We start from the raw sequence: 13,512 nt of genomic DNA, 5'->3' as shown, positions 1-13,512 counted from the left end.
TTGAAACAACATACCCCAAAAACACCACACTAGAAGTAAAGAAATCACATTTGTTTAGATTAGCATAAAGTTTTTGCTGCCTCAAAATAAGAAAGATTTCTTTCAGATGACTCATATGCTCCTCTTCACTCTTGCTGTACACCAATATATCGTCAAAATAAACAACAACAAATATTCCAATGAATGGCTTAAGTATGTGATTCATAAATCTCATGAATGTGCTAGGAGCATTAGATAGTCCAAATGACATAACCAACTATTCATATAAGCCTTCTCTAGTTTTAAACGCTGTTTTCCACTCATCTCCGGGCCTCATTCTTATTTGGTGATAGCCACTCCTCAAATCAATTTTTGAGAAAATACAAGCACCACACAATTGATCAAGTAAGTCATCTAACCTTGGAATAGGAAAGCGATAGTCCACTGTGATTTTGTTGATGGTGCGACTGTCCACGCACATTCTCCAAGAACATCTTTCTTAGGCACCAACAAGGCTGGAACTGCACAGGGACTCATGCTCTCCCGAATTAACCCCTTTTTCATTAATTCATCAACTTGCCTTTGAAGTTCTTCATGTTCTTTAGGACTCATTCTGTACGCAGCCTTACTGGGTAGAACAGCCCCCGGAATAAGATCAATGTGATGTTGAATGTCTCTCAAAGGTGGAAGGCCATGTGGAATCTCTTCCGATATAACATCTTGAAATTCTTCTAGGATTGGTTGCATGATTTTTGGTGTCTCCTTATGTTGTTCGTTCTCCTCTACTACCATTAGGGCCAAAACATGACCGCTCTTGTCCAATTCATATCTGCATTCTCTATAAGAAATAAAAGCACTAACTTCCTTCTTTGGCGCACTGATTTCGGAAGGTTGTAATGGAGCTAAGATAATCTTCTTTTCATTCACTTTAAAAGAATAAGTATGTTTATAACCATCATACAATACTCTTCTATCATAATGCCAAGGTCTTCCCAATAGTAAATGACAAGCATCCATAGGGGCAACATCACACCACACTTTATCTTTATAATACTTGCCAATAGAAAATGAAACTAAACATCTTTTAGTTACCTTGATGTCATTTCCTTTTTGCAACCAACATAATTGGTATGGATGTGGATGAGGGATCGTATCCAACTTCAGCTTCTGCACCATCTCCAAAGAAACCACGTTCTCAAAACTGCCACTGTCGATGATCACCAAGCACACCTTGCCAAGAGAAGTGCATTTAGTGTGAAACACATTTTTTCTCACCCAACTTTCATCGTCGGCCACATATGACACTTGTAAACTACGTTGCAATACAATAGACAAACCATGATCAGCATAAGTAATCTCTTCCTCATCATCATCGTATTTTGGTTCGTTGTCAGTTTCATCTTCTCCTCCATCACTATGATCTTCAACCAAAGTTACAATCCTCCTATTTGAACAATCTGATGCGATATGCCCAAAACCATGACATTTGAAGCATTTTCGGCCACTTGGGGTAGAAGAATTAGGTGTTTTTTTGTTGCCAGCAGACTCTTCACCCTTTTCTTGCACCTTTGATATCACCTTGCTTTGGACAGTAGGCTTGGAACTTCCTCCTTTTGTGTAGCCTTCTTTTGAGCCATACCGAAAACTCTTTTCAAACTTCTGTTGCTTTTCAACTTTTAATGCCAGCTTGCTCACATCATTTAAAGACCAATATGGCTGTAGCTGAACAACTTTAGCAATCTCATACTTCAGACCTCCTAAATATCTTACAATTGTTTGCTCTTCCGGTTCTGCAAGCTCTCCTTTTAACATCAAATTATCAAATTCTGCAGTGTACTCCTCCACACTAAGATCGTTTTGCTTGAAATCATGTATTTTGAGAAAGATCTCTTGTCTATAATTATCAGGTAAACATTTTCTCTTTAGCTCCCTTTTCATTTTCTCCCATGTAACGATCTTACTCTTCCCCTCACGTTCTCTTTGTTTCTTCAGATTTTCCCACCAAAAAGATGCATTCCGCCTGAGTTTGAGTGCCACAAGTTTGACCTTCTTTTGTTCCGGTGGTTCATGAAAATCGAAAATTCTTTCTACTGTATTAAGCCAATCGATAAAGTCATCAACATTTATTTTGCCTTCAAATTCAGGAATATCAAATCTGGGGTTATATTTATTCTGCCACTCGTCTTGGACTTCATTTCTTCTCCGACATCTTCTCGACTCCCTTGGAAGAAGTGTATCATCATCAGAAGTAAACTCTCGAGCTTCATTTTCATATTTGTTATGTCTACTCTGAAGTTCATCGATTATCTCATTTTTTTCTTGTAGGCTATGCAGCAATTTTCGTAGCTGCAGCCTCAACGACTCAGCGTCATCTTCGTGATCGCTACCTTCACCAACTACATCTTTTCCATTCCGCCTTGCCATGATCTCTAACCTTTAGCTCTGATACCAAACTGATACCGGGGAGGGAAAAATGCAGAATGGATGTCGATAGAAAACCGATATAACAGTTGTTCAGATAGAAAATGTCACAAAAGGCAAGGAACGCACTTTTGAAGAAACTTCGATAAAACGATATATAGCTCACCACCAAGTTTAAAAATCAAAAGGGATACAGAAGATCACCACCCTAATGATAATAAACAAGGATACATAACTGAAAGCGAAAGACTCACCACTCAAGGACGCATCCAAGAGATACAGAGTTCAAAAGAGCACTCCAAGAGAGCTTCTGCCAATATCCTTAGTTTTCTAAAGTCCTTTCTAAGTCCTAAACACCAAAATAAATACTTGTGCATGAAACAACCCTTCATGCATAGGGAATTTCGAAATTAAGTGTTTACAGCTTCTAACCAACTATTTTAATGCACTCATTGGTAATGAAGAAATGTTCACAGCTGCCAACCAACTCCTTTAATGCATTCCTTTGTCTTGAAGAAAAGCACCTTGAAACAGCTTTAACTTTGTGCAGAGAATATGCTGATGAGCTGTCATTTTTTAGTGTGCTGAGATAAAGATTATGAGGCATCATTATTGACTGAAAAAGATACTAGATCATAATCAAGGCTCATATAATCAGATTGTAGTAAATTAGACACTCCCGTGTCACTTTGTCATCAACAAAAAGGAGAAGTATCACAATCAAGTGTTTGTGATATTGGTTCAACTCATTGCATGAAAAACATAATATCAAGTTTTATCATCATGCAATTTTGCTAGAAAATATAGCAAGTTTTATAGCATACAAGATAGCACTTGGTATGAAAATTAGAGATGTTCAAGATAGCAAGTTCTACATCATGCAAGCTAGCAAATTAGAGATGTTCGAGAAGGCAACTCTTGCTTCTTGAAATATGAAAATTTTGTCCACTTTGCTAGATGCGCAAGTTAGCATGTTTTGCTTCTTGAGATAGGCAAGATAGCACCTTTGTTCTTTTTGTTTCTTAAGATGTTCAAGATAGCAATTTCTTCTCTTTTGAGAAGTGAAAATTGCTTTCTTCTTGAATTGTGCTAGCAAGTTATCTCCTCCTTAGTCATTGTCAAAAAGAAGGGAAAACCCTTTCTGTCAATTTCTAAATCATGACAAAGGTGAGTAATCATTCTTATTTCAAAATTTCATAATTGAGATAAACCTTGAATTCAAATCAAGGCAATTTTAATCAAGGTTCATATCATATGCAATACATTACGTAGAAAGCATAAGTATTGCATGCATCATTTTAGCAACAAATCGTAGCATTTCATCACATGGCAAGATATCATCAAGTAGAATTACGATGCAAGTTCTTGATATCTTAACATGATGAAAATTCAAATATGGCACTTATAGTATCAATTCATATATTTCTCCCCTTTATCATCAACAAAAGGAGAAGTAGCTCTAGCTATTTTAAAATATATGCAAGTTTTTATAACATGAAGCTATATTTTCATCATAACATATAAGCACAAAAGCATATCAAGATTCTTAGGTTCAATCATGGCAATTCAACACTTGCTTCATGTGCAAGATTGCACTTGCTTTTCTTTGCATGTTCTAACTAGCAAAAGCTTTCTCCCCTTTGTTTTTGTCGAAAAGAAGGGAGTAATCAATGGCCAAAAATTTTTAATTATTATACAGGCCATATTACAAAATCTTGTCATGATATCAAAAAAGTTCAAAAAGGACATGATCCATTCAACAAATCCTGTTAATAGGGCAAAGGAATTATATAACCAAGAATCATGATTAAAATATTTCAATATCATAGATCAAGTCATGATTCGTGATTCATCATAAAGCAAATTAATTTTCAGTCATCACATAAGGCATTTAAAGAATTTTTGAAACATAGAAGAATGATTAATTTAAGCATGTAATGTTTCAATCAAAATCAAGTCATGAATACCAATACTTTCATATTGTGAGTATCAATTCATGAATACCAAAAGATATTATTTGTGATTTCAATTTTGCAAGTTCATGATTATTATTTAGACATAACTTATTCAAATCAAATCGTCAACTTGAAACTCATAATCAAGTCATTAAAATTAATTTCGAAATTCACAAAATATCATGAAATCAAAAGACAAGTTGCATTTCATTTGAAGAACTCCTTTTTGATAAATGTAGGGAGCATAATGAACGATCTTGATTTATAAAGAGCTTCATGTTATAATTATCAAGATCATGATTTTAATAATTATTCTCTTTAGCAAAAAATCACAAAAGCACTTTATTTTTGCATAAGAAATCTCATTGTATTATGATTTATAAATTCTTTTTCTGCACATGAATCATAGGAGATATGTATGTGAAACAAATCTTTGCAAGCAAAGACACTATCATTCATATTTCAAGATGGAATTTATAAGCAGGAATCATTTCATCAAATCCATTTTAGAAAAATATTTTTCAAAAGTGTATGAGAAAATCCAATTGTTAGGATACCAATTGTTAAGTGAATCCGAAAATGAAATTAGTACTTTCATGCATTCGGATAAGATTTTGCTATAGATTTTCAAGTTCAATTATGAAGATAAAACATGCTCATGATCATAAAAATTTATGTATCCAAAACATATAATTTCCAACATGTTATAGTGTAAAATCATCATGGCAATTAAGTGTTTTGAACATTGAATCAAGAATGTCCGAAAAATAATCTTAACACGTTCATGCATTCGAGCACATTTTTACCATAGTTTTTCAAATATACTCATGAGAATAACACATGCTTATCATCGGCTTAAAATCTCATGCATAAAATTGTTAATCGAAATATTTAATTTCATCATTATGCATTTCTTCAAATCAAACATTATCTTTAATCAAAATCGAGAAATAACAATGGAAATCAACGTAATGCACATTATTACTTCTTAACCATGATTTCATATTTTCAACCAAGATCATTTTATTTGTTTATCATAAAATATGCAATATCATCATTTTCGAAATTACTTAGTATGATCATAATAATTTTTCCTTGCCTTTAAAATTCCTTTCCAAGCTGCAGAGTGGTATATTCTTGTTGAAATTTCCCAGATTGATTCCTTTGAAAGATACCTAGCAGAAACCCATTGTGACCATAAGGAACATTTGTTTTGCAAAAGATCCCACAATTGTTGAAGGGGGGCTAAACTTGAGAAATACTAGAGATTGGAATCAAGCATGCCTAGTACAACAATTGTGGGATCTTTTGCAAAACAAATGTTCCTTATGGTCACAATGGGTTTCTGCTAGGTATCTTTCAAAGGAATCAATCTGGGAAATTTCAACAAGAACATACTACTCTGCAGCTTGGAAAGGAATTTTAAAGGCAAGGAATTGGCTAATCAAACATATTTCTTATGCAATCTCTTCTGGAACTAGTACTAATATGTGGTACGATCCTTGGGTGAATGGGAAGAGTATATTTCAATTATATGGCGACAGAATACGAAAAGATCTTGGCGCTCCCAAAGATTGGAAGGTTTCCGAGTTCATTGTTAACGGTACCTGGTGTCTCCCTAATCCTATTTCTCCCGAAATGTTATCACTTTGGCCGACTATCATAGCTATTCCAATCAGGAACAACTCTTCAGATATACTTATTTGGCCTCATGACAATGGCAAATTTAGTGCCACATCCGCATGGAATCAAATTAGGCAAAGAAATAACAAGTGGGTCCCAAGCAGTTGGACATGGGATCGACCGGGATCACAAAGACACTCCTTATATACATGGCAGGCCCTTCTCAATAAACTACCTACAATAGACAATATGAAAAGAAGAGGTATCTATCATGTTAACCGATGCTCCCTTTGTTTGCAACAAGAAGAAACTGTTGACCACCTCTATTTTGCTTGTAATTATACAAAATGGATATGGAAGGAGATTCTCTAGCGATTTGAACTCAATAGACTGCCGTAACCAAACTTGCACCAAGAACTAGGCGACCTTATGCAATGTTTCTCAAGAAAAGGGCCACTTACACAACTGGCAAAGGTTACTTTCAGATGTGCTATTTGGTGGATGTGGAAGGAGAGATGTAATAGAATCTTTGAATGTCAACACACAAACAATGCTCAGCTCTTGAAAGAGATTATTAGAGACTCAAGATCCTATATGGAGCATGATCTCAAAACCGAGCACTTCACCCGAAGAGAAAAAGATATTTTTATCAAATTTAATTTTGCTATTAGCTAAAGATCTTGGGAATGATGCCAAATAATGTACCCACAGATAGTTATAGTCTACAGCATGTGTAGTCATAACTATCGCATTCGCACTCTATGAGTTACTTGGCTTTATCTATGACTTATATAGATAAAGCTATTTGTAGAAACTTTACACATAATCAATTTACTTTTACTTACCAAAAAAAAAAAAAAAAATCCCACAATTGTTGTACCAGGCATGCTTGATTCCAATCTCTAGTATTTCTCAAGTTTAGCCCCCCTTCATCTTTCGGTTTGCAAATGCTATCCCTATTTACCATATGCATTGCCTTATCATTTGTGCCATTCCAGAAGAAGTTCATTAATAACCGTTCAATATCTTGGAGAAGTCCAACAGGCAGAAGAAATGCATTACACCAATATATAGAGTAGGAGTGCAATACAGAACGGATGAGTTCGAGTCGTCCTGCTTTTGATAGAAGCCTATTTTTCCAAGAAGAAATTTTATTCTTTATTTTTTGCAGGATAGGCTGACAGTGGGTTTTGTGAATGCCTGTGGATATGAGCGGGAGACCCAAATAAGGAACTGGCAGGCTTCCCTCACTAACCCCCAATGTTTGTGCAATAAAGACCTTATCCTCAACGTAAGGGCTCATATATACTTTACTTTTCGCATGATTTAACTGAAGTCCAGAAACCATACCAAAGTCATTCATAATAGTAGCCAGGTTATTTACTGAAGTTGGATCATTTTGGAGAAAGATAAGTAAATCATCTGCAAATGTTATATCAATAGAGCCAGCATTGGGTACCTTAATGCTGCCATTTAAGACTGCATGTTCCAACATACAGCTAAGTCCTTCCATCGCAATAGTAAAGAGATACGGAGAGAGTGGATCACCTTGTCGGATGCCATTCGTGCTCCCAAAAAAACCAATAGGTGAGCCATTAAAGAGTATCGAAAACTTTGGAGTTTCCAAGCAAGATTGAATCCAATTAACCCATTGCTGTGGGAAGTTCATATCGAGGAGCATCTTATAGATAAATTTCCTATTAACTGAATCAAAGGCTTTCCGTAAATCAGCTTTAAAACATATTTTTGTCCCTATTGCTTTTGAATGCAAATCTTTGACCAAGTCATTAGCAAGCAAAATGTTGTGATGTATACTTCTCCCTTTGATGAAAACAGCTTGATTTGGGCTAATGATCTTGTGTATTACCTTTTGCATTCTATTTGCTAATACTTTGGAGATGATCTTGTAAATAAAGTTGCATAATGATATGGGTCGATAGTTCTCTAGTGAATCAGCCCCTGCATTCTTCGGAATTAAAGAAATAAAGGTGCAATTCATCTCTCTAAGAATATGACCTGAAGAGAAAAAATGTTGGCAAGCCTTGATCACATCATTTCCAATAATAGACCAAGCAGTTTGGTAAAATTCAGCTGGAAATCCATCTGGACCTGGGCTTTTATGCTTTGGTGACTTAAAGACAACACATACAATTTCGTCGTCAGTAATTGGGGCATTGAGGATTGAAATAGCTTCCGAATCAAATTTTCTAGTCGGCACCACATGAATGTTATTAGTTTTCCCAACTTGATTGAGTAAGGAATAAAAAAATTGCTCTGTGTGTGCTTTAACCTCATCTAAATTCTCAATAAGATTATCATCTTTGTCTCTGCATTTGCTGATACGGTTAACAGCCCTTCGAGTAGCAATTGAAGCATAGAAAAATTTAGTATTGGAATCTCCTAGTGTAAGCCAATGCTGTTGAGACTTCTGCTTTACAAAACTTTCCTCCTGTTTTAAGGCTTGCATGAAGTTATTTCTGGCTTCTGTCTCTTTTGACACGGGAGTGTCTAATTTACTACAATCTGATTATATGAGCCTAGATTATGATCTAGTATCTTTTTCAGTCAATAATGATGCCTCATAATCTTTATCTCAGCACACAAAAAAATGACAGCTCATCAGCATATTCTCTGCACAAAGTTAAAGCTGTTTCAAGGTGCTTTTCTTCAAGACAAAGGAATGCATTAAAGGAGTTGGTTGGCAACTGTGAACATTTCTTCATTACCAATGAGTGCATTAAAATAGTTGGTTAGAAGCTGTAAACACTTAATTTCGAAATTCCCTATGCATGAAGGGTTGTTTCATGCACTAGTATTTATTTTGGTGTTTAGGACTTAGAAAGGACTTTAGAAACTGATGATATCTGGGCAGAAGCTCTTAGAGAACCCCTTAAACTCTGTATCTCTTGGATGCGTCCTTGAGTGGTGAGTCTTTTATTTTCTAGTTTTGTATCCTCGTTTAATTTCCGTTGGGTGGTGAACTTTCTGTATCCCATTGCGATTTTAAACTTGGTGGTGAGCTATATTTCGTTTTACCGAAGTTTCTTCAAGAGTTTGTTCATTGCCTTCTGTGATATTTTCTATCTGTACAACTGTTCTATTGGTATTCTTTCGAAATCCATTCTGCATTTTTACCCTCCCCGGTATCAGTTTGGTATCAGAGCTAAAGGCTAGAGATCATGGCAAGGCGGAATAGAAAAGGTGTAGTTGGTGAAGGTAGCGACCATGGAGATGACGCTGAGTCGTTGAGGCTGCAGCTACAAAAATTGCTGCATAGCCTACAAGAAAAAAATGAGATAATCGATGAACTTCAAAGTAGACATAACAAACATGAAAATGAAGCTCGAGAGTTTACTTCTGATGATGATACACTTCTTCCAAGGGAGTCAAGAAGATGTCGGAGAAGAAATGAAGTCCAAGACGAGTGGCAGAATAAATATAATCCCAGATTTGATATTCCAGAATTTGAAGGGAAAATAAATGTTGATGACTTTATCGATTGGCTTAATACAGTAGAAAGAATCTTCGATTTTCATGAACCACTAGAACAAAAGAAGGTCAAACTTGTGGCACTCAAACTCAGGCGGAATGCATCTTTTTGGTGGGAAAATCTGAAGAAACAAAGAGAACGTGAGGGGAAGAGTAAGATCGTTACATGGGAGAAAATGAAAAGGGAGCTAAAGAGAAAATATTTACTTGATAATTATAGACAAGAGATCTTTCTCAAAATACATGATTTCAAGCAAAACGATCTTAGTGTGGAGGAGTACACTGCAGAATTTGATAATTTGATGTTAAAAGGAGAGCTTGCAGAACCGGAAGAGCAAACAATTGCAAGATATTTAGGAGGTCTGAAGTATGAGATTGCTAAAGTTGTTCAGCTACAGCCATATTGGTCTTTAAATGATGTGAGCAAGCTGGCATTAAAAGTTGAAAAGCAACAGAAGTTTGAAAAGAGTTTTCGGTATGGCTCAAAAGAAGGCTACACAAAAGGAGGAAGTTCCAAGCCTACTGTCCAAAGCAAGGTGATATCAAAGGTGCAAGAAAAGGGTGAAGAGTCTGCTGGCAACAAAAAAACACCTAATTCTTCTACCCCAAGTGGCCGAAAATGCTTCAAATGTCATGGTTTTGGGCATATTGCTTCGGATTGTCCAAATAGGAGGATTGTAACTTTGGTTGAAGATCATAGTGATGGAGGCGAAGATGAAGCTGACGATGAACCAAAATACGATGATGATGAGGAAGAGATTACTTATGCTGATCATGGTTTGTCTATTGTATTGCAACGTAGTTTACAAGTGTCATATGTAGCCGACGATGAAAGTTGGGTGAGAAAAAATGTGTTTCACACTAAATGCACTTCGCTTGGCAAAGTATGCTTGGTGATCATCGACAGTGGCAGTTTTGAGAACGTGGTTTCTTTGGAGATGGTGCAGAAGCTGAAGTTGGATACGATCCCTCATCCACATCCATACCAATTATGTTGGTTGCAAAAAGGAAATGACATCAAGGTAACTAAAAGATGTTTAGTTTCATTTTCTATTGGCAAGTATTATAAAGATAAAGTGTGGTGTGATGTTGCCCCTATGGATGCTTGTCATTTACTATTGGGAAGACCTTGGCATTATGATAGAAGAGTGTTGTATGATGGTTATAAACATACTTATTCTTTTAAAGTGAATGAAAAGAAGATTATCTTAGCTCCATTACAACCTTCCGAAATCAGTGCGCCAAAGAAGGAAGTTAGTGCTTTTATTTCTTATAGAGAATGCAGATATGAATTGGACAAGGGCGGTCATGTTTTGGCCCTAATGGTAGTAGAGGAGAACAAACAGCATAAGGAGACACCGAAAATCATGCAACCAATCCTAGAAGAATTTCAAGATGTTATACCGGAAGAGATTCCACATGGCCTTCCACCTTTGAGAGACATTCAACATCACATTGATCTTATTCCGGGGGCTGTTCTACCTAATAAGGCTGCGTACAGAATGAGTCCTAAAGAACATGAAGAACTTCAAAGGCAAGTTGATGAATTAGTGAAAAAGGGGTTAATTCGGGAGAGCATGAGTCCTTGTGCAGTTCCAGCCTTGTTGGTGCCTAAGAAAGATGGTTCTTGGAGAATGTGCGTGGACAGTCGCACCATCAACAAAATCACAGTGGACTATCGCTTTCCTATTCCAAGGTTAGATGATTTACTTGATCAATTGTGTGGTGCTTATATTTTCTCTAAAATTGATTTGAGGAGTGGCTATCACCAAATAAGAATGAGGCCCGGAGATGAGTGGAAAACAGCGTTTAAAACTAGAGAAGGCTTATATGAATGGTTGGTTATGCCATTTGGACTATCTAATGCTCCTAGCACATTCATGAGATTTATGAATCACATACTTAAGCCATGCATTGGAATATTTGTTGTAGTTTATTTTGACGATATATTGGTGTATAGCAAGAGTGAAGAGGAGCATATGAGTCCTCTGAAAGAGATCTTTCTTATTTTGAGGCAGCAAAAACTTTATGCTAATCTAAAGAAATGTGACTTCTTTACTTCTAGTGTGGTGTTTTTGGGGTATGTTGTTTCAAAAGATGGAATCATGATCGCCTTAGGGATCGGATACTATAGCAACGTTGGCTTTCTCCCACGGGCGATGATACTATAGCAACGATCTGATCTCCCTTACTGTAGTGGTGATCGGATCTCCTGCAGCGTCGGCTTCTCCCCAAGGGCGACGATACTATAGCGGCGACCAGATCTCCCTAGGGCGATGGTACTGTAGCGGCGATCTGATATACTGCGACGGTGGTTTTTCCCTATGGAGATGATTCTATAGCCGCGACCAGAAGAGGGATCAAACATGGCAGCGACGGCCCCTAGGGCTGGCGATGGTGGCGGGAGAGTTGATACGATGGTAAGACTCCCTACCGTTACCCCTCAATTGGCTCCTCCTCCATATCCTCTCCAAAGAGAAACTCCTTTGACGAAACAGCATCGAAGTAGATCGCGCTCTAGATCGCGGCAGCCTGCCCTCATTTCCAGTGACCCTAGGCCTTGGACTAGCCTCTTCAAGGCTCCGGTTGGAAGTCCGGATCTAAGCTTGGAATTCTTTACTCCAGAAGTTCAAGCTGATAAGAAGATTGCTGTATACGAGACTGCTGATTCAGCAGAGCTTATTGAGACATGGTCTATGGCGATTGTTGGCTATGTGGTAGGTCTCAAAACATCTTATTTCCCACTATCCTCATTTATCAAAACTCGATGGGGAATATCGTCATTTGATCTTCATATGCTGGAGAACAGATTCTTTGTTTGCAAGCTATACTCTGAAGAAGATTTACAACGAGTCCTCGAAGGATTCTGGACTATTCGCGGCCATCCAATGATTCTACGACGCTGGTCTCCTGATGTCCGTTTGGAGTTAGATAGCCTACAGTCTATTCCATTATGGGTATCCTTTCAAGGTCTTCCTCTACATCTTTGGAGTCGACGTTTTATTGCAAAGTTATGCAGCACTCTGGGACAGCCACTCTACATCGACAAAGCAACAGCTGCTCAGACGAGATTAGCATTTGCACGAGCATGTGTACTGGTTTCTTCTGACGAAGATCTTCCAAATGAGGTTTTCTATCGTGATCTTGACGGGAACACTCGGAAGGTACATGTCTCATATTCTTGGAAGCCACAACGATGTCAGCATTGCTTATCTTTTGGTCATGCAAATGGAGCTTGTCAGCAAACTCCAAAACAAATCACAAAGGTCTATCGACCACGTCAAGCGCCTCCGCAACAAAGCGAGTCTTCTCTAATGGCAGTAGCACTGATGGTGGCGAAGACTATTGAGCATTCCGACTCACAAGGACAGCACCGCGGACAGAAGGACAAATCCAAAATTATATCTCTTCCTATAATGTCGGAGCCTTCCACAACAGAGGTTTCCCTTGGTACTAGTGGACAGGAGAAACATAAGTCAGGAACTTCATCTCTTCCAATATCATTGGATCCGTCCACAATAACTCAACAAACTCAGGCCCAAACAAATCTCGCCAGCAAGGATATTCTTCCTCAACAAACTCAAGCCACAACAAACATCGCCAACAAGGATATTCTGTCTCAACAAACTCATGCCCCAACAAACCTCTCTAGCCAAGCTACTCCAACAAGTACTATCCAGGAAATTGTGCTGCAACAATCTTATCGTGCTTCAACAAACCCTGCCAATCAAGACCACATGATTCAAGGTATTTTAAAGTTTAAAAATCTGCAAGCTGTAGATGAAGTGGATAAATATAGAAATAAAGTCATAAAAGATAAGGATATTGTGCGGGAGGAAAATACAAAATCGAAGGATAAGAAAAAGGATGGTACAGTCCATCCAAAGTCGTAGGATGAATACCTTACCACCTTTTCATTTCTTTATTACTGATGAAGATAACATGTTGGAATGTTCGCGGACTTAATAAGCCGGAAAAATGTCGGGAGCTCAATAGAATAATCAAGTCTACCGCATGTGATATTGTTATTCTAGTAGAAACGAAA

Source organism: Musa acuminata, chromosome BXJ3-6 (genome assembly GCF_036884655.1).
Source record: "Musa acuminata AAA Group cultivar baxijiao chromosome BXJ3-6, Cavendish_Baxijiao_AAA, whole genome shotgun sequence".
NCBI lineage: Eukaryota > Viridiplantae > Streptophyta > Magnoliopsida > Zingiberales > Musaceae > Musa > Musa acuminata.
The sequence above is the reverse complement of the archived record's forward strand: the minus strand, read 5'-3'. Positions refer to the sequence as shown.